The sequence below is a fragment of the Aethalodelphis obliquidens genome, unplaced genomic scaffold (genome assembly GCF_003676395.1).
Source record: "Aethalodelphis obliquidens isolate GAN/ISIS:26980383/991018 unplaced genomic scaffold, ASM367639v1 scaffold48, whole genome shotgun sequence".
In the NCBI taxonomy this organism is placed as follows: domain Eukaryota; kingdom Metazoa; phylum Chordata; class Mammalia; order Artiodactyla; family Delphinidae; genus Aethalodelphis; species Aethalodelphis obliquidens.
Window position 1 is genome coordinate 14442444 of NW_020837992.1, and position 23333 is coordinate 14465776.

At 41.8% G+C, this 23333-nt stretch overlaps 1 protein-coding gene across 1 annotated transcript in view; it reads right to left on the reverse strand.

The window, feature by feature from the left end:
• The window catches only part of TSEN15 (tRNA splicing endonuclease subunit 15), a 139068-nt gene that overhangs the window by 46269 nt on the left and 69466 nt on the right, over positions 1 to 23333 (reverse strand). The gene's annotated exons all lie outside the window — the stretch shown is intronic.

The following is a 23333-nucleotide window of genomic DNA, read 5'->3' on the forward strand; positions in this document are numbered from 1 at the left end:
GTCAGGCAGAACTGAATCAAAGCCCTACTTCCAATGCAACCCAAGTCTCAAACTCACTGAGCTCCAGATTTTTCATTTTTAAACTGGGACCATAACAAGAATAATAATATCTACTTTGTAGAGTTCTTGTGAAGTCTCGAGTGGTTATGATACATGCTTAATGTGGCTGATTGGTTGTTCTAGAATAGATGAATCAATAAGGATGATGATTGGATATGCAAACAGGGGAGGTAAAGAAAATTAATTTTATTTCTTGGGCATGACCGAATGCACGGGTATGGCAGAAGGAGAAATAATAGCACATACAGAGACGCAGCATTCCAGACGAGGCTATGCCTAAAACAGTGTTGTTCCTCAAGGGGCCACAAATTTTCTAAGAGAATGTTTTACTTTTTTATTTTAAAACTAAAACTTGACGATTATTTCATGTACATAAATGCATATGTATACATACATATATATCATGTATATATAATAAATATGATATATATTCTTATAAGCACACATATTGTAAATAATCTGAATATCCAACGTATAATCCACAGTCACCGCATGATTGCAGCCTCCAGTTTGTGTCTGGGATCACATTAATGCCAAGTAAAGCCACTTTATTTATTTTCCTCTAATGAGGAATAGAGAGAGGTGGGCTTAACATATAAATGTGTTTGCGTCTGCTGGAAGCTAAAAAACAGCAGGGTGCATTTTATCCAAAAGTAGGTTTAGAGGTGGTAGGAAGAGAGAAAAGCTGAGTGCAAGAGAGGATGCCTGCACTTGGTCCAGGATAATACAGATGGGCTGACTGGGAAAGAGCTGGACTTGGACAGTTAGGACCACACTGTGCTGGGAATACAGACTTGGTTTTAGGAAAACAATATGATGTCACATTTCATGAATGTTATTAATGCTCATTTTACTGGTTTTGTGAATTTTCTGGTGTTTAGAGCATAAATTTGTTTTAGTCTTATATGAGCACTAAGGTAACATGGGTTAATACTACCTAGTTTTTTGATGTACAGATTTAAATAATATATTAATAGGGCTTCCCTGGTGGTGCAGTGGTTGAGAGTCCGCCTGCCGATGCAGGGGGCACGGGTTCGTGCCCCGGTCCGGGAAGATCCCACATGCCGCGGAGCGGCTGGGCCCGTGAGCCATGGCCGCTGAGCCTGTGCGTCCGGAGCCTGTGCTCCGCAATGGGAGAGGCCACAACAGTGAGAGGCCCGCGTACCGCAAAAATAAAAAAAATATATATATATTAATAAACCTAATTTAAGTCTAACCCAAGGGTCCACTAGATCTCTGAAGGGCAGGGCATTGTCCTAGGTTAAGGAGCAGCTGGGACACTCCATCCCGGTGTAGGCGGAGGAGGGGCTGACCGGAAGTGCCACTTTCTGGGTGAGGGCCTGAGTCCACAGCTTCCTGGGAACTATGAGCAGGTTCGCGGGAAAGGTGAGGTCATCACAGAAGGGTTTGGAAGGGTGCAAAGGAGCATGTGCTACGGAGAACAGATCCTCTTTCCCCAACTTTCTCCTGGCTTAACCTCCGGACTTACAGAAACCTCACCGGTTGCTTCTCTCAACTTCCTTCACTTACTGCTGCAGATCTGCCACGTTTCAGCTCCTGTGCTGGGCGCAGGGATTCAGTGTGCATGAGATGAACACAGCCCCCTACCCCCACGGAGCTTACAGTGAGAGGGACCATTGAATTCATACTTATTCTCCACTCTCACTGCTTGTCCTTTCCTATAAACTTAGTCTTTAGGATCCTACACATAATTCCCGCCCCACTTCTACAAAGAAATAATCAAGCTTCATTTGATTTATTCAACTACATATCCGGAAAGGGGCAGGTACCAGGGGCGATAGCGGCATTTTCTCCTGTTTTTTTCTTGGCGCTGAGTCTAGCCCAAGAACCTGCAAAAAAGCGAGGACTACGTTTTGTAGAGAGTTAGAAGAGGCAACAAGGAAATGGCATGATTGGCTAGCAGGTCCGCTATTAAGGCTAGCAGGTCTTGTTTTCCAGGGTGAGGGGAGCCAGCTAAAGCTGAGCTGGAGGATTGTGACTGGTGTATGTTAGGTGTCCTTGACAGTGAGGCATTTCTTGTAAGTGGGAACTGACTTTCATTTAGATCTGTGATGTGGACCCCTGCCGCTGGGGCAGCCTCCATTTTGTGGGTCCCGATATTTGAATTAATTTTTTATTACATCTTAAGTTGGGCTCTATGGAAGTACTGCCAGAGGTAGGGGTTTGGGAACACGTGATTTATTCAGGAAAAACTTGTAAGGGAAGGGAAGCAGAAAAGTGAAGGGAAAAGAGTAAAGCGAGGAAGAAGTTGATTTGATCCCCAGAGGACTCTGGAGCATCACAGAAATGTCCCCACCATGAGGCAAGAGGGCCAGACTTTTGTGGTTGGGAGGGTGTGTGTGTGTGTGCGCGCGCGCCCGTTGAGCGAGGGGGTGGTCGGTGGCATAACCTCAAAGCTGAGGCAGCCCCCATCAGCTGTAAGGGTAATTTCTAGAGAAAGGGGGAGCTGGGAGCTGTTAGTTCACCACCTCTGTGGACGGGTGCACCAGCCCAGTAAAGGGGAACCGAGTGAGGCACCAAATGAATCTGCCTCATGTAGCTTCAAATGCAGGGTTCACCTTCACAAGTTAGCATGACCATTATATGAGGTGATCATGAAAAGCACCTGCTGCAGTAACTGTCGCTTCCTCTCCTTTCTGGCATTACAGGCAGAAGTTCTTGACAGACAAGCCTAATCAGAAAAATCTACCTGATTCATACTCGAGGTAAGCAAGAAGCTTAAACCCATCACTGAAACCTTATTCCTCTGCCCCCCCTGTGCCAACCACGTGGAGGAATCCAACCTCACCTGGTCTTGTGCTCGCCCAGTGCTTTGGCTGTTGCAACAGCCCCTAAAGAAATAGTTTCTTTCTTGTCAAGAATCAACCCTCTGGATACCTCTACCGCAGGGCTTCCCAAACTCCATTGCATTAAACTCTAGTTTAATGGGGTTGGGGAATGAAGGTTGTGGTAGGGAATGACTCTCCCAAAGATGTCCACACTCTAATCCATGGAACATGTGACTGTGTTGCCTTACATGGTAAATGGAACTTTGCCGATGTGACTAAGGGCATGGATCTTCAGGTAGAAAGAACACCCTGGATTATCCAGGTGGGCCCAGTCTAATCACATGAGTTCTTAAAAGTTAAAAATCTTCCCTGGCTGTGGTCAGAGAGAGATGAGACAGAAGAAGATGGAGGAGAGATTCAAGGTGTGAGAGTTATTCGACCTGCCATTGCTGGCTTTGAAGATAGAGGACGGAGCCATGAGCTAAGGAATTTGGGCAGCCTTTAGAAGCTGGGAATGGCCCTCAGCCAGCAAGAAAATGGAGACCTTGGTCCTATAACCACAAGGAATTCAATTCTGCTAAGAACCAGAATGACCAAAGAAATGGACCTTCCCCTTGAGCCTCAAGAAAAGGACATAGCCCTGCTGACACTGTCATTTTAGCCTGTAGAGACCCACATCAGACTTCTGATCTACAGACTGTCAGATAATACATTTGTGTTTTTTGAGCTGTTAAGTTTGTGGTGATTTGTTACAGCAGCAACAGAAAACTTGATCAAATAAATTTGGGAAATGACGTTACAGATTATAGGACATGTTAATCATTTTGTTATGAGAGAGTCATAGTAAAAACAAAGTGAGTAAAAAAACATTAATTGAATCAAATAGCAGATAACTTGTTCACTACAAAGAGAGAGGCCGACATTACCCTGATTCACAGTTCTGTGTTCCCACAGCATCATGTGTGCAAATAGAGGGCTGCTGCACAGCCACAGCATCAGCATCATGCTCCGTTGTCATAGTTACCCTCTGAAAAGGAAGATGCCCTGACAAAGACCAGATTGACTGTGGTAAGTGGTGGGAAGTTACCCTGAGGGCGGCCAGATGCTTCTACATTCATGTCAGAGATGTTTTCTGAAATTCATATTCAGTCAGCTCTGCCCCAAATGGAAACATGGTCATTTATGTTTAGAAAACAGGAAGCCTATATTCATGATGGATACTTTCTAATGAGGAGGATTTGTTCTACCATCCTAACACCGAGGGAACCAAACACCAGCAAAAGCAATGTTTTGTGATAGATTTTGCCCCAACTACTGGTAACTTCTTATACCTCATTTCCTACCCTTCTCCAACTTAATCCCTAAATGCTAGTCACAGGGCTTCCTGTTATACCTTGAATACTCAAGTTTATCCTTCTGTAGGGACTTTGCCCTTGCTCTTCCCCAGGCTGGAATGCCTTTCCTCCAGATGTTTGCATGCTTCACTCCGTCCATTTAAGTCTCTGCTCAAATGTCCCCACCTCAGAGAGGTCATCCCTAAGCTCTTTACCTAAAATAGACACCCTGCCCCAATATTACTAGTCTTCTTACCCAACTTTATAGTTCCTCGTGGCACTTCCGTATTTATTTGAGCAGTTGTTCATCGCATCCCCACCAGACTCTAAATTACATGAAAGCTGCTGGAGCCTTGTCTCTTGATCACTGCTGTATCCCCAGTTTCTGGCACCTCATAAGTACCCAGTAAACACTTGTTGAATGTAGGAAGGAATTGCTTGGAGTCTTGATTCTCCACTGCCCTTCCAGCCCTCGGCACTTAATACTGGCTATAGTACCTCGTCCAATTTCTCCCAAATCCAAGTTGTTCCCTAGTCCATTGTCATTGGTATGGATGATTGTATCTTTCAAAGATGGCCACCACAATATATATCCCATCTCACATGCTCCTCTTACAAATGTTGATTCTCCTTCCTTTGAGGAATGTGTCTATATTCTCTCCTCTTGAATCTGGCCTGGCCTGCGACCACAATGGGAGTATGCTATGACACTACGTGACTTCTAAGGCTAGATCATAAAAGGTGATATAGTGTTTGCCTCATTCTCTTGGGTCTCTCCCTCTGGGAACACAGCTCTCTTCCTATGGGGACAGTCAGGCCCATGGAGAGATGATGTACAGCTGTCCTGACACACAGCCGAGCTGAGGTCCCAGTTCACAGCCAGCACCAACTTCCAGATACATGAAGAAGCCTTTGAAATGACTCCAGCCCCAACCATTGTCCAGCTGCAACTGAAGGAGAGACCCCAGTGAGAACCACCTAGCCAGACAGCCACCCACCAACATCCATGGGAGGTAATAATAAAATGATTGTTTTTGTTTTAAGCCACTAAGTTTAAGGGTGGCTTGGTATATAGGAATAAACAACTGAAACAGATGGGATATGGAGCTGTCTGTTAAAAGCTCTGATTTCTAATCTCTATTCTGTACCACTCACTCTACTTCCCAAGGACTCAGTTTCCAACCTACAACACCAGAGCATGCATGTAACCACCTCTTCTAACTTTCATCCTAGGGTGATTGGTCATCCTCAGGAATTGTGCTTAGAAAAAAGTACACATATATTTTGATATTTTCCTATTATAACAGTTCAGAATTTGCCTGGATTCAGCCACTCTGAAGATAAATAAGTCACCCAGGACAGCTGGGTTAATGAACTGCACTCCACTCTCAGTCTTCTCAGCTCCGGCCCCACGCCAGTCCCTGGTAGCATTTCCTTTTCCAGCAGCCCTTGCCATCTACAAGGACGAATTCCATACATCTCTATGCACCTCTATGCAGCTGGGGCAGGCTCTCATAAGGCTGTTCAACTGCTTCCTCCAAGCAGTTCTTACTCAAGGCTGAGGGCAAAACCAAGAGCCCCCCACCTCACTGGGCTGTTTCTGGGCCCAGTCTGGGAGGGGTTTTTAGGGAAGTCAACACAGTCACAGTGGGGCTTGATAACAAACCTATGGTCAGAACCTCTCAAATACAGTTAAGCATTGATTCTGGAAAATAAGCTGCAGGTGGAAATAATATGCAAAAAATACAGTGTCTATTGCAGAGAGACTGATTGGGTAGGGGATTTAGAACTGGTCAGTATGATAACAATAGTTAAGATCATGGTCTGGCTTCAGAGAGCCCGAGCTCAGATTCTAACTCTGCAAGTCCCTAAGCCTCTCCAAGCCTCAGTTTCCTTGGCTGTAAGGTGGAACTAAGACTAGAACCTCCCTCATAAGGATGTCATATGGACGAGTTGAACTGATGCTTGTACAAGCCAACACTGAAAACTGAAGCCCTCTGTAAACGGGAGCCCTTGTCTTTCCCTGAGATGGATCACAAAGGCTGCACAGGGTTGGTTAAGGCTGGAAGAGTTTGCCCAGTGATTTATGGAGCTGGAATGGGGAGCTCTGAAATGGGAAAGGCCAGCATGTTGCCTCAGGGATGCTGTATAAAAGCCTTGGGCTTTTTACGTTTCCTCCCCCAATCCAGAACCCCCCTCCGCCTCCTTGGCAGCTGCCACCCCTGGATCGCTTTTGAGCCCCTACAAGTGTGGACCCCTGGGACTAACACCCTGGGAAAACCCTCCCTCCATCCTCTCCCTGGTCTCATTGGAAGGTTGCCTGAAGGGCCGACTCACAACACTTAACATAAAGAGCAGAAACTCCCTATCCCACCAATGCCCTTGGTTTCCCACGAACTAGTGGTGGAGCAGTCGCATTTGCACGAAATGGCATGTACTAAAATAGGCAGTTTGAAATATTCCTGGCAGATGGTGTTAAATATAGACACAGCGACAGATTGGCCCCTCACTGCAGCTCTTCTCCTGAGCGTTAAGAACATGCTTCAGCCAAGAAGCTTCTCTTTTCCGGAAGACTGTGGCAACAGCCCCAGGATCTCGCCATGCCAGAGAACTGCTAAGACTTAGAGAAGGGAGGTACCTCAGAGAGTGAACACTGGTACCATGGTAAGAGGTTCCCAAATTCCACAAGTGCTGGAATGAAAAAAAAACAAAGGTGCAGAGAAGAAGTTCTGATGAACTGGAATTATTTATCTTCCTTCTGAAGGATCAACTACTCTCTCAAGAGATGTCTTCCATGAGCAAAAATTGAAATAGAAATAGAGGCAGTAGAGTACAGTGGTTAAGGTTGGAGGTTTGTGGCTAGAGTGCTCAGGTTTGAACCCTGGTTTTGCCCCTTACTAGTTATGTGAGCTTGGCCAAATTATTTAACCTTTTGCTGCCTCAGTTTCTTCATATGCAAAATGGGATAACAATAATACTCTCCTGTGACGATTAAGTAATGTAATGTAGGTAAAGGCCATGCCCAGTGCCTTGTACAGAATAACTGTTGCTTGGATGGTGGCTATTTTATTTAATGGACTAGGAAGGAGAGAGAGGTACTTATTGTAAAATGGCTGAAGAGCATTAAGGCTTGGAGGAACATTTCGGATAAAAACCAAGCCAAAATTAAAAATAAAGTCAGGTTGCAAATTCTTAAGTAGTTCCTATATCCACCGAGATTGTATTTGGAATGGGCGATGCCATAAATAGCTACCCAGTGGAAAGCCATCACCGTGGGAAGGGTGCTGGTGTGTGAAAGGCTGGCTGCTGGGAGAGGAAGGAGACAATCTGGAGGGGATCGGTCATTATCTTAAAAGGGAAGGCAAATCTATCTTTTCCTAAGGACTAGGACTTCGAACATCGTGAAATTCGCTATCTGACTTCCACGCAGTAAAACTTTTTAAAAGCCAGGAGGATTTTCTCTTCAATTGTAATGACAATACCTGCCAGTCTGTGGCAAGTGCCATTAAGGGACCTAGCAGGTGGTCCTGTGCTCTGGTTCTCTGCATGCGTGTCATGCTCCATTGTGGCTGTGCCTCTGGTTTCCTTCTATCCAATCCCGTTGTCTCCAAATTCTGAAGTGAGAATTTCCGTGTATTTCACACTCTGTGTGCTGCTAGGACCATGTCCCACTGACCAAGAGAAATGTTCGCTTTGAACTGTCCTTGCAGGACTAGAATACTCCTGACAGCCTAAGTATTGCCCCCTGGAGCTAGAAGAGTCTTTTCTACAGAATTTTCTCAGGGGGATTATGGTAAAGGCAACCTCTGCAGGAGGATTATGGGACTATGTTCAGGACGCTGGCTCCAGAAATAATAGGTAGTGCATGGTCTCATGGTACAGACTTGCCCGTATTCTTACATCCTGTATTAAAGTAGGCTAACTGCTGTTACAGACTAACCCCAACGCTTCAGAGGCTTAACAGGGTGAAGGGTTGTTTTTCTCTCAAGCAAAGTCCATTGGCATTGGGATGAGGAGGAGTGGGGGTGGGACGTCCCTGCTCCATACAGTCATTTAAGAACCCAGGCTGACAGAAGCCCTGCAGTTTTCAATTTGTGGCTTTCAAGTTTGCCTGGGTGTCATCATCCCATAGACAGAAAGGTGCATGGAGAACCACAGTGGGAAGTTTTTATGGGTCAAGCCTAGAAGAGGTCTATCTATCTATCTATCTATCTATCTGTCTCACATAACTTCCACTCATATTCCATTGGCTATAACTTAGTATATGACCATATAGAGAATGTAAAGGAGGCTCGGACGTGTAGTTTACCTGTGTTCCCAGGAAAGAGAGGAAAATCAAGAATTTTGGGGATCAGAAGCCACCATATTGCACTTCTTGAAGCTATTTCAAGAGACCAGGAGACATTTTGTATTGACATTTGGAAAAAATTCTAGAATTTTTTTCAAATTTCCTGTGCTGTTTTCACTCAATTTTGAATCAGACTTGTTAAATAGTTGCTTCTAACCTACATCTCTTCCTATTAAATCTTGTAGTCAAGGAACATCACAGCTTCCCTACAATAAAAGTGGAGTTGATCCATCCCTCACAGCCTAAGTTTCTTTGTGAATGGCACAGTAACTGAGTGCCTCCTCTTAAGAAGAAAACACCAATTATTCTTTAAAAGAAAGCTTATTTTCCTCAATGCAAGACTCAGAGTTTTGCACTTTGCATTATTGTGAGTGTTTTAGAAACTGCTGATACTCCTCTAATGCTGTTTGTACCAACAGGCTGCAAAAGAGCCCAGTAGACAAAGGAATAAAAGAAAAGGAAAGAACCCTTTCATTTATAACAGGACCAGTCCTATAATGGCCACAGAATATGCTCCCCAGCATTTAAGTAAGAACTGCCAGATGCTTTCCTCATTCCTACTAAAGGAAGTTGTATGCATGGATATAATGATATTTGTATGTTTACAGCATGCTCTTACCTTTATGATCAGTTATAAGGACATTAAAATTTTCTGCAATATTAGTGAAAATAAACATATTGCTAAGGCTTTAAAGACCAACCAAAAATTCCATTATAGCTGAAAATTTGCAATAATATTGTTGAGTGTACAGTCTACTGCTATAGGAAGATACAAATATAATAAAATGTAATATACACTCTACCCCATGTATACTTCTATCTGACACCTCTTACATTTTAGTATATTTAAGTTTTCACTATAAATGTTTTTATATAGAACAATAGTTCTAAAACTTTGTTGTGCACCAGAATCACACAGAGAGCTTGTTAAATATAGATTCCCAGAAATGACCCTGGACTGAATATGAGGGGGTATAGTAATACCTCATTTTGGTATTTACCTCATTTTGTATTTACCTCATTTTTGTAAATACATATGCATTGGGGCATATGTATTTTTAACAAGTTTTCCAGGTGGTTCCAATGCATACCAAAGCTTGAAAATCATGCCTGACGTGTCTTAATGCTCCCAGTGTCTGGCATATAGTAGGCACTTAACATACATTTGATGTATGAATGAGTAAATGAGCAAAATAAATTTGTTGCTGAGTCTAAAGCAATAAAAATTCATTGGGAATTTACTGCCACTAGCATTAAACACAAAAATAAGAAATAATCTCATTCCCAGGAATGCTGCAATAATAATTCAACTTTATTTGTACAGTGTTTATCACCAAGTTTCACTGACATCAAATATTCAAATTTACTACTAGAATGCCAAAAAGCCATAGATGAATAATAGGGTAACTGGAAAGGATATGCCACACTCAGAGGGGGAATGCAAGAATTGGAATAAACTAATTTTGATGAAGACACAACATCTTAATAATGCAAAAATCTACATCCTTCCAGTGTTGCAGGTACATCTGGATGAGAACTATTTATCTGGTGTCAAGTGCAATTTCAGGACCACCTGCTTAACGATAATCTTTAATTAAATGATAGGTACTTTATTAGGAGTTAGACTCCCCCAAAGCAAAGTGTGTTATGAGAATTGCAAGCTTTCAGAAAGCTGACACACACCTTCCTGTGTGTAACATCCTCCCAGTGTTCCTGTGACCTCTCTGGGTGCTCCTTCTCTGCCTTTTCAGGCTCATCATCTTCTACTCAACCATTAAAAATTAAATTCCTCAAAGTTTTGAGCTAGGCTCTCTCCTTTTATCACTCTCCAGAGCATATGATCTATCCCTATACCTTTAATTATCATACATTTATACATGATACCCAAATTGTTGTCTCTAGCTCAGACCACTCCTCTGAGCTCTAGTTGGTTATGCACACCATACAAGAACAGTTTATAAGACTTAGACCTAACTTTAATGAGTACAAGAAAAATATTAGTCAGTCTTTTATTTTTAACTGATTAAGCATATAGATATATAAAGTATCCAATATACTTCATAAATGTGAAAAATCTTGATATCATATGCCAAGGACTCAGTAAATGTTACATGCTGGGGTATTATTTTTTCTGATGTTGTTATATATAATATAGCCCTCCAAAGCAGGATAAACATAAAATTTCAAAGCTACATCAAGATGTACATCTGAGTAGATAGTGTCAATTGTGCTGAGATGGAATGATGTTTGGCTGGAATTTTGAACACCCAATCTTGGACCAGCCCCCTATGGCTAGCTGTCTCAGGTTCAGGAGGAAAAAGTGTAGGTGCAGGGGAAAGCTGCTCTGTTTGTTACTGTGAAGTTTTAGCCCCTCCTTGTCCTCTCCACTTGGAAATTAATCCCCACTGAGCTGCACAGGGCCACCTGATGCCAGGGGGATTCCTTTGCCTGGAGAAGGCCACCAAACAGCCTGGATCTCAATCAAGCACAGTGGCCTAGTTCCTCAAGATCTACATCCAGTCTTGGTCCTCAAGTCCTACTACTTTGATGACTAGAAAATATAAGGAGAGAGAAACCCTAAGGAAAAACATGAGGGAGAAGGGAGAGTTTCCACCTATGGCCACTCCCTATCAGTATTCCACTGGTATTGATCCATCACAGTTATCCTCCAGATGGTAGGGTAAGGAGTTTTGTACTTGTCCAAGAGAATAGTGGGTGCCATTTGTTCAGTGATGTGTTTATTCATCCAACAAATATTTGTGAGTGACATATGTGTCAGGCACTCTTACCGGTACTATGGTTACAGGAGCAATGAAAAATGACAAAATCCCTGCCATAATAGGACCTATATATTCTAACATATAAGTAAAATATATACAAGGTCAGATGATGATAAGTCCTATTGAAAAAAATAAAGCAGGGAGGGTGGACAGGGAGTGCTAAGCTATTACAATAACATTAGCAAGAGATGATAGTGTTCAAAAATCACAGTTGGAGATCCTAGTACTCCACTTTAAATTGATAGAACAGCTAGGCAGAAAGTCAGCAAGTATAGAGAAGACTTAAAAACACTTGCCCTCACTGATATTTATAAAACATTCCACTCAATGACAGCAGAATACACATTCTTTTCACACATGCATGGAACATTGTCTGGAGTGGACCATATGTCAGGCTATAAAACAAGTTTCAATAAATTTAAAAGGTCCAAAATCATACAAAGTGTGTTGTCTAACTATAATACAATTAAATTAGAAATCAACAACAGAAGGAAATTGGGGGAATTACTAAATACTTGGAAATTAAACAAAACACTTCTAAATAAACCATTTGTCAAAGAAAAACACCACAAGGAAATTATAAAAAATATTTTGAGCTGAGTAAAAATAAAATTCAACATATCAAAATTTATGGGATGCAGCTAATTCAGTAATTAGAGGGAACTATATAGCTATAAATGTCTACACTAGAACAGAAGACAGTTATTAAATCAATAACTTAAACATCAACCATAAGAAGCTAGTAATAGAGGGACTAAATCCAAAACAAGAAAGAGAAAGGAAATAATGAAGAGTAGAGTAGAAAACAGAGAAGTAGAAAACAGAGAAATAGGAAACAGAAAAATAGTAGAGAAAAATCAATGAAACCAAAAGTTGGTTCCTTGAAAAGACCAACAAAATTGATAAATCTTTAGCTAGACTAACCAGGAAATAAAAAGAGGAGACATAAATTACCAACCCCCCCCAAAAAAGAGGGGCAATCCTTTCCATTCTTGCAAAAAATTAAAGGATTATAAGTGAATATTATAAACTACTACTTTACATCAAATTAGACAACTTATGTAAAAATTTCTAGAAAGACATGTTACCTAAACTGACTCAAGAAGAAACAGAAAATCTGAATTGATATATAGTAAGGTAAAAACTGATTTGTAATTTGAAATCTTCCCACAATGACAAAGTCACGCCCAAATGGATTCACTGGCAAAAGTTTTCCCACTAAGACTAGGAATATGGCAAGCATACCTACTCTTACTCCTTCTACTCAACATTGTACCAAAGTTCTAGTCAGTTTAATAAGGCAAGAAAAAAATTAAAAGCATACCAATTGGAATGGAAGAAGTAAAACTGCCTTTATTCACAGGCAACATGATCTTACATGTAGAAAATCTTGAGAAATGCTCACATTAAAAGATATATTCGAGTTAACACGTTTGGAAAGGTCACAAGGTACAGGATCAATGCACAAAAATCAATTATATTTCTACATGTTAGCAAGGAACAGTCCAAAATCAAGATTAAGAAATGGGGCTTCCCTGGTGGTGGAGTGGTTGAGGGTCCGCCTGCCGATGCAGGGGATGCGGGTTCGTGCCCCAGATCGGGAAGATCCCACATGTCGTGGAGCGGCTGGGCCCGTGAGCCATGGCCGCTGAGCCTGCCTGTCCGGAGCCTGTGCTCCGCAACAGGAGAGGCCACAACAGTGAGAGGCCCGCATACCGCAAAAAAAAAAAAAAAAGATTAAGAAATGACTTCCATTCACAACAGCGTCAAAAAGAATAAAATATTTAGGAATCAAGTTAACAAAAAAGAAGTGCAAGATAGGGCTTGTACATTGAAAACCACAAAGCATTGCTAAATAAATGGAGTTACATTCCATGTTCATAAACTGAAGACTCAATTTTATTAAGATGGCAATTCTCCCCAGAATGATCTATAGATTTAACACAATCCATATAAAATTGCCATCAGGATTTTTTATAGAAATTGACAAGTTTACTCAACAATGCATGTGAAAGTGCAAAGAACCTACAGTAGCTGAAACAGTCTTGAAAAAAAAGAGAAAAGAATTTATATTGCCCAATTACAAACTTAACCATAAAGCTACAGTAAGCAAGACAATGTGGTACTGGCATAGGATAATCACATAGATCAATGGAACAGAGGTTAGAGTCCAGAAACAAACTCTCACATTTATGGTCAGTTGATTTTTGACAAATATGCTAAGGCAATTCAATAGGGGAAAGGTAGTCTTTCCAACAAACAGGGCTGAGACAATTGGCACTTATATGCAAAAAAAATTGAAAATAAAAAGAATGTAGATAGTAACTTCACACCATACACAAATTAACTCAAAATGGATCATAGACTTAATGTAGAAGTGAAATTACAAGACTTCTAGAAGAAAACATAAGAAAAAAAAATGTAGTGACATTTAGATGTAGAATTCTTATATATGATAGCAAAACAAGAAAAAAATTGATAAATTGGACATTATAAAAATTAAGACTTTTGCTCTTCTAAAAGGCACCATTAGAAAAATGAAAGGGGGAAGGCACAAACTGGGAGAAATGGTTTGTAAATCATATGTCTGATAAAGAACTTGTATCCAGATTATATAAACAACTCATATGACTCAATAATAAGACAAGCAATTCAATTTTTAAATAGTCAAAATATTTGAATAGACATTTCACCAAAGAAAATATAAGAAGAGCTAATGAGCACATGAAAAGATGCTTGACATCAATAAATCATTAAGAGATGCAGTTTAAAACCAAAATGAGGTATTACTATACCCCCACTAGAATGGCTATAATCAAAAAGACAGACAACAACAAGTATTGGTGAGGATGTGGAGAAATTAGAACTCTTATACCTGTGGGAATGAAAAATGACAGACCCACTTTGGAAAACAGTTTGGCGGCTGCTTATAAAGTTAAATATATTTTTACAACCCAGCAATTCCACATCTAGATATCTACATAAGAGAAATACAAACATACGTCCACAGAAAGACTTAAAGTTCAGAGAAGACTTACTCACAATAGCCAAAAAACTTGAAACAATCCAAATGTTGACTAACTAATGAAAAGATAAACAAATGTGGTATGTCCATGCAATGAAATACTATTCAGCAGTGAAAAGGAGCAAACTACCAGTGCATGCTACAACATAGATGAACCTCAAAGACATTATGCTAAATGAAAGAAGCCACATACAGAACACTACATATTGTATGATTCCATTTATATGAAGTGTCCAGAAAAGGCAAATCTATAGATACAGAAAACAGAGCAGTGCTTGGCAAATCTATAGATATAGAAAGCAGAGCAGTGGTGGCCAGGGATTGAAAGTGGGAGCAGAATTGACTGCAAATAGGCACAAAGAAATGTTTTGGGGTGATGGAGATGTTCTAAAACTGTGATGATGGTTACACAATTCTATTACTAAATGACTACTAAAAATCATTGAATTATACACTTACAATAGGTGACTTTTATAGTATGTAATTACACCTCAATAAAAAAAGAGAGGTGATGGTGGCTTGGTTATGGGGTCTCAGAGGGGAGGTGATGAGAAGTGCTACCAGCAGATGGTAGAAGACAACATTATACTACGGGTGAGCATAATGGGGAGACCAGGGTCTTGATCCAGGTCAGATTTCTTCAGAGACATCGAACCAATAGAATATATATATATATATATATATATATATATATATCTTTAAGAGGAAATTTATTATAGGAATTGGCTCACACAGTTATGGAGGACAAGTCCCACTACCTGCCATCTTCAAGTTGGAGAAGGGAAGCCAGTGGTATAATTCAATCCAACTCTGAAGATCTGAGGACCAGGGCAGCTGATGGTGTAAGTCCTGGTCTGAGTCTGAAGTCCAGGAGCACTGATGGCTGAGGGCAGGAGAAGATGGTGTACCAACTCAAGCAAAGACAGCAAATTTGCCCATCCTTCACCTTTTTGATCTATTTAGGCCCTCACTAGACTGGATGATGCCCACCCAAAGTGGTGTGGGCAATCTTCTTTATTCCTTCCTTATTCAGCCTACTGATTCAAATGCTAATCTCTTCCAGAAACACCCTCACAGACACACCAAGAAATAATAGTTTACCAGTTATCTGGGCATCTGTTAGTCCAGTCAAGTTGATGCATAAAATTAACCATCACAGTCACTTAACAGATCAACATGTGGATTAAAAACAATACTTGTGCTTCATTTTCCCACCATGTACTGTTTGGGTTTTTTTAACATAAATTTATTTATTTATTTTTGGCTGCATTGGGCCTTCGTTGCTGTGTGCCGGCTTTCTCTGGTTGCATTGAGCAGGGGCTACTCTTTGCTGCTGTGCGCAGGCTTCTCACTGCGGTGGCTTCTCTTGTTGTGGAGCATGGGCTCTAGGTGTGTGGGCTTCAGTAATTGTGGCTCGCAGGCTCTAGAGTGCAGGCTCAGTAGTTGTGGCTCACGGGCTTAGTTGCTCCGCAGCATGTGGGATCTTCCCGGACCAGGGTTCGAATCCGTGTCCCCTGCATTGGCAGGCAGATTCTTAACAACTGTACCACCAGGGAAGTCCCTGTGATGAACTTTTAATCTAGTGAGTAAACTGGTTTCCTGAGTCCTGTGTACGGTTCTAGAAAATTAATCAGACCCAAGGAAAGGGTTGAGGAAATCTCTGATTTATAGCCAGCTGGTCAGAAATATAGGTGACAGCCTGGACTTCCAATTGACATCAGAAGTAGAGGGACATTTTGTGGGACTGAGCCCTTAACTTGTGGAATCTGATGCCATCTGCGTAGATAGTCAAAATTGAGCTGAACTGTAGGATACCCAGCTGGTGTCCAAGAATTGCTTGGTGGTGTGGGTAGAACGCCCACCCTGCCCTGCCCCCTGCACCCGCCCCAAACACACACAATGGAATTGGTGGCAGAACCTTTTCATAGGCAATAAAAATCATGGAGAAATTTTGAGCTCAAGAATGATATGGTTTCAATTTCCCAGAGCCACTGTAGGAAGAAGCCACAGGATGAACAAAGGAAGACAACATTAGCTTCCAGAGTGTGGTCCAGATACCACGAGGTGAAAAGGGATCTGCACTGTGGTACTGACAGTGATGAGAGTGTTGGAAGAATAAAAGCAGAACAGAGAGAATTTGTGAATTTCTCTCACGGATGACTATCTAGGGAGGGTGCATTCAAAGATGGCTGTGGTTCTGAGCCTGGACTGGGAGAACAGTGTCATCAGGAACAGAAACAGTTTCATCTGGAGAAGAGAGACTTGGTGGAGAACATGATAGATTCAGTTTGGGATACGTTTGGAGGAAGGGATTCTGGCAGAGCAATCAAATGGAACATTTTAGCAGTCAGGCACTTAGAAAGGTAGGCCTGGAACTCTGGAGCTCCGAAATTTTAAGCAATGATCAGCCACCTTCAACGTTCTTTAAATCATGGTACATGGATAATTAAACCAGGAAAGAGCGTTTTTAAACACACATTCAAGTACTACCTCCACTCTGGGCTGGCCTGTTTGTCTCAGTAACTACGCCCAGTTAAGAGGGTCTTCCAAGTCTCCTGCCTCTTTGCTCTTCTTAACCAAGGAAAAGGGAAAAAATCCAAAGAATTCTTTCGTAACAGAGAGTGAATGTAGGGTTCAGTGAGTTTACCCTTATTCTTTTTTTGCGGTACGTGGCCCTCTCACTGTTGTGGCCTCTCCCGTTGCGGAGCACAGGCTCCGGACGCGCAGGCTCAGCGGCCATGGCTCACGGGCCCAGCCGCTCCGCGGCATGTGGGATCTTCCCTGACCGGGGCACGAACCCATGTCCCCCGCATCGGCAGGCGGACTCTCAACCACTGCGCCACCAGGGAAGCCCTACCCTTATTCTTAATAGGCTCTAATTAAATGAGCTAACTGGCCATAGATGGTTAGCATTATACTTTAATTAGTAGAGGCTTAAAAACTCCTCCTTCTGTAAACCTGGTAGGCAAGTATGAGGCCTGCAGCATTTCAACAGGACTCCATCAAAGAGAAAGTTGGTTGGGAGAAGAGCAACTTCTGCATTAGAGGCCGGGGCCCTATGAATAAAGCTGTAACTATTGGGGTTTCATGGTCCCCAATCTCAATGTTTGGATCCTGTGAAACAGATTCTACGGTGGGCAGTTTTCCCCAAGCTCCATCCCTACTGTAAGTTACCAGGCTGGCATGAATTTTAATATTAGAATCAGGCTATATTGCTAGAGCTATAGGAGTAATGACTCTCCCTCTGGGTGGGATTTGAACAATCTATCCCTTTCCTAGAAAGTTCTTCTGAGATATTAACATTTTTACATTTTACTATGAAACCAAGACATGAACTCACAGGTGCTAGGATCTTCTTAAGCAATCTGTGCCTCCGTTACTCCATTTAAAAAATGGATGAGGGCTTCCCTGGTGGCGCAGTGGTTGAGAGTCCGCCTGCCGATGCAGGGGACAAGGGTTCGTGCCCCAGTCCGGGAAGATCCCACATGCCGCGGAGCGGCTAGGCCCGTGAGCCATGGCCGCTGAGCCTGCGCATCCGGAGCCTGTGCTCCGCAACGGGAGAGGCCACAACAGTGAGAGGCCTGCGTACCGCAAAAAAAAAAAAAAGGATGAAATATTATTGTATATCTCATGGGATCATGGTGAGGATGGAAGGAGTTAATTTACATATGGCATATTAGGTATTATAGTAATTTATGTATAGAAGAGTGCCTGGTTCATAGTAAGTGCTCAATAAATATTAGATTTTTAATTTTTATCATAGTAACTCTCATTCAGGGCCCTTCTCTTCTACATTTTTTTCCCTGAAAATGTTAATTTTACATTACCTGCATTGTTACTTAAGAGTTCGTTTGAATGCACAGTTCTGGGCCCCAAACTATACCAATGGAATCTCTCTATCCCTGGGAATGGAGCCCAGAAATCTGCCTTTGAACAAGTTTTCTAAGGGATTTTAGTCTCGCTGGAGTTTGAGACCCACCAGTCTACTGGGATTATATGAAGTACGGATGACATTTCTGCCTTGCCTTCATGTCCTGCTGCCTGGATCAGCTATGGAAGTATTCCATCATCTAGAAACCCAAGACTGAGATGTAATTGTTCAAGGCACGGCGGAGCCTGAGTCGGTATAACGTCAGCAAGATCACTCTGAAGAGCCCCTGGGTCTTGTAAAAATTTCCCTCATGATCTGTTATGATCAATTCCTGGCCTGCAGTCTCTGGAGGGAGCCTCCCACAGACATCAGCTTCCCTAGAAGGAGATCTGTTTAGGGAGCCTGGTGATGCTTTGAATACATCTGTCACCACATCAGTCAAGTCAGATCCACAACGTTCATGATTCCTGCTGCTTCCTGGCTGTGAATTATCTGATTCCCTGGCATGTCAGCATATCAAATGATTCATTTTGAATCTCAACCTCACTGGATGTGACATTCGAATTTGACTCCTCTGCGAATCTTTACCCCAGAGCAGCTACCATGTCTCATATGAGAATCTTGCCACATCATCATAGTGATCACAATACAAAATAATGTCCTATTGTTATGACTTTATGCTTGACTGTCCAAAAACTTTCACAGCTATTATCTGACAAGCCTTTGCAATGGGAGTTAGAAAAAACAGGAGTCCCTTCTGTTTCACAGGAAGCAAAACCTCAGGGAGTTTATGTGACTTACCTAAACTCACCTAACAGATTAGAGGCTAACATGACCAGCAATTCTCCATGCTCGCAGCATGGTCTTGTCCTGCTACCCTACATGGCCTCCAGCCGTTGTGTCCTCAGGGTAGAGAAGAAGTGAGGAGCAGTGAATCGGAGTCCATCACTCACTGCTTTGTGATCTTGACAAAACCCACCTCACAGTGGTGAGATAAGGATACAGTGTCAAGCATAAAACTCCATAGGTGCTGCAGGTTAGTATCCTTGCCAGTATGAATAACTACAGACATCACTGACAGTAAGTGATGGTGGTCCTGACCAAAATGGCTGAGAGGCCATCAGGATCCTGTCTCCCCTCTTACATATTCTTTTTGAGAAAGAGGATAATTGGTTATTATGTTCCATTTTTGTCTTCTTTTGCTTTGATAAGGTAGAGAAAACTTTTGGAACGTATTCCCCAGTTTTCAACAACTGTAGACTAAATTATTATATTATATTATATTTGACACAGGGAATTGAGGGTTTTTTTTTCCCCAGAGAACTGAACTTAAGCTATACTCTTGTCCCAAATCAAATGAGTTCAGTTACTCTGTTTTGTTCCAGTAACTTTTTGACCAAATTAAGAAGACATGGTATTCTCACACACACACACACACACACACACACACACACTAGACTATTACTCAACCATAAAAAGAATGAAATAATGTCATTTGCAGCAACATGGATGGACCTAGAGAATATTATAGTGAAATAAATCAGACAGTGAAAGACAAATATGATATGATATCATTTATATATGGAATCTAAAAAATAATACAAATGAATTTATATACAGAACAGAAACAGACTCATGGATATAGAAAACAAACTTGTGGTGGTTATCAAAAGGGGAGAGGGAGGTGGGGGAAGGACAAATTAGGGGCATGGGATTAACAAATACAAACTACTGCATATAAGATAGATAAGCAACAAGGCACAGGGATGCCCATTATCTTGTAATAACCTATAATGGAATAAAATCTGCAAAAATACTGAACCACTATGGTGTGCCCCTAAAACTAACACAATATTGTAAATCAACTATACTTCAATTTAAAAAATTAGGGCTTCCCTGGTGGCGCAGTGGTTGAGAGTCCACCTGCCGATACAGACGACACGGGTTCGAGCCCCGGTCTGGGAAGATCCCACATGCCGCGGAGCGGCTAGGCCCGTGAGCAATGGCCGCTGAGCCTGCGCGTCTGGAGCCTGTGCTCCGCAACGGGAGAGGCCACAACAATGAGAGGCCCACGTACCGCAAAAAAAAAAAAAAAAAAATTAATAATAAATTAAAAATGCTGAAAAGATACACTAGATCAGATGAGCAGGTGAGATACGACCAGGCAAGGAAAATATATTAGTTGGATGAATTTCCCAGATACCTGCTTGACCTGGTAAGCTGGTCCCTGACTAATTTCTCAACCACATCTAGAAAGTTAGAATGAAATATTAAATAAAGGAATAAGTAAACATGTTGACACTCAGGGAACAATTTGCCTTAGATGATGTAATTATAACTTTCAGTTAATTACAATCACAGAGATTTTATGCCTCGTCTCACAATCACTTCCTGCTAACAACAAGTTAATTCATTGCCACTACCTTTGCACCTTTCTGTTCCACATACAACACTCACCAGAACTTAAAAAGTCCTTGGGGGAAACTGAAAAGTGAGGGAGGAGAACGAGTTACCTGTCAGATTAAGGACCATGGAGGTTCTGAGTGCATAAAAAACCCCAATAGAGGCAACATCATAGAGGATTAGCGTATTAACACAACAACCTGCATTCTCTGTACATCTAATGAGGAAAATCCTCCTCCTGCCTGCCACTGCCCCTCCCCCACCAACTCCCCGAAGCATCTGGTACCCTGGGAATTTGTTCCCACCCAGGCAGGGCAAGTGAAGCCTGACACAAAACTCTGTGAGCATCAGAGCGGCCATCTGACATGCAGAGAAATGACCCATGAGGGGAATGTAACCCAAGAAAATAACTCGTGGGAAAACAAAAATATTCCCAGCAGCACTATTTTTAAGGGAAAAAACTATAAAGAACGAAAAAGCAGACAAGTGTATAGAAGCTCCAAAAATACCATGATGGAATACTACACAGCTGATAAAAATAACAAGTTTATGGACTACGAACATGTAGGAATGTTTATATAGAGCCGTGTGAAGTGGAAAGTTACAAATAACAATGTAAAAATTAATTTCTATGTCTGTGTTTAAATCCTGAACACTGCTGTAAAAATTCTCACCACCCAAGAGAATAGAATCTTTATGAATTTATCCTATCTCAAATTAAATGGACCACATTACTGCATTTCTCTAGTAAGAACATTCTCTCAGTCTTACAACTTCTACTCACATTTGTTCCACTAGTCTCACACTTCTCAGCTCTCTCATAAGAGAATCCTAGGAGTCGTCTGTGACTCTTGCTCTGCCTGCCTGATTTTGGCAACACGATCCCTCTCCTTTCTTGTGTTCTAGCCACAAGGGCCTGTTGGATCCTTGAATTTGCCAAGTGCTCTGCTGTCTTGAGGTCTTCCATTATGCACTTCCTGCTCCCTAGAAGGCCCTTGCTTTGCATAAGTCAACTCAACCAAGTCTCATAGTTATGCCCCTCCACTGTTATCCACATGCACGTTTCCCTTCATAGCACCTAGCATGCTGTGTAATTATAGATATATTTGCATGACTAGTGGCTTACAATGTCCCCCTCCCCTAAATAAACTGTAAACTCCATGAGGAATCTGGGCTATTTACAATCATATAACTACCTAGCACTTGACAGAGTGACTGGCCCAGACTGGGTGTCTAATAAAACTTTGTGAATGAATGAATGGATGTGTGAATGAATGAATGGATGGATGAATGAATGAAGTGATGTGAATATAATTTTTTTATTGAAGTACAGTTGATGTACAATATTATATAAGTTATAGGTATACAAAATAGTGACATAATTTTTAAAGGTTATACTCCATTTATACTTATTATAAAATATTGGCTAGATATGAATATAATTTAATATTCATTAGGTTTTATTTTTTCCACAAAAATACCATGTAGCATAGACTAATGAAAATGCCTTGCACTCATTCGAGTAGTACTTTCTAATTTCAAAGCATTTTCATATACAATTTAAAAATTCTTTAGTATCCTATGAGGTAGACATTATTCCAGCTTCACATTTGAGGAAATGGAGACTTGGGGAAATGAAATAATTGGTCCAAGCTGAACTAAGTGGTAGAGAGAGGTATGGAATCTACACTTGCTTGGATTCAGGCCAGTGACTTGGACCTTCTGCCTCTGTGGCTCCAAGTATGTCACTGTGTCCACTATAGGATGCATTGGGAGCACCAGAGGGCTGGAAAGTGCAGAGGCATTATCCTGGTGGCTACTGATACTTGGGAATGATGGGAGGTGATGGGGCTACAGTCTGGGGAGAGGGTCCCGGCCCTGGCCAGGGAGGGTTGGAGTGATGAGGCAGTGGGCAGTGGGCCACAGATGTGGCTCTCAGGTCACTCTTTCACATGCAACCTGCAGTTGTTCAATGCCTCATTGTCAGTGTTACTCTGGCGATCATGCAATAGGTATATGAAACTATTGATTACTGATAATTGCACAGATGGCTCGATAGTCATCAAACTGAGATGCAACACAACAGAACCAATAGAGCATGGGCTTGGGGTCCGAACTCCTGGGCTGAACGCCAAAGGTGTGGTCAGAAAGTCAAGTGACACAGAGAAGTCAAGGAGAGTCAACATGGAGATTTCAACACCATCACTCTGGCAAAGCTAGGACCTTATTCATCATATTGTTTGTCCTATCTGAATATTTACAAAAATAGAAGCTCAAAGGGCAGAGGGGTGGTGGGAGGGAGTATGATATAAAAAGGCAAGTAACCAAATGAAGGCCTAACCCTGAAGGCAGAAAATCCTTTCTTGGGTCACATGCTATTAGTGCACCCTTTTCATCATTTCAACTTTCACACTGTGTTAAAGCCTTCATCGTCTTTTCAACCCCTGTCTACAGCAGCTTCCCATAAAGAGCTTGATGACAGCTCTATCTGTTGGGAAAACCACAGCCTCATTTTTCTCTCTCTTCAGAAGAAGAGAGAAAAAAACCTTAGAACTGTGATACTTGCCACCACTTAACAAGGTGGGCTTGCAAGGCCAGCAGTGGAGAGGCTGGTTATTTCTTCCCTGACAGCATCTGTAATTCCAGCAGCTGCCTCTAGGCAAACGGCAGGTGGTGCCTGACGTTAATTGCACAGGCCCAAAGCCGAGATTCACCCTAAACAA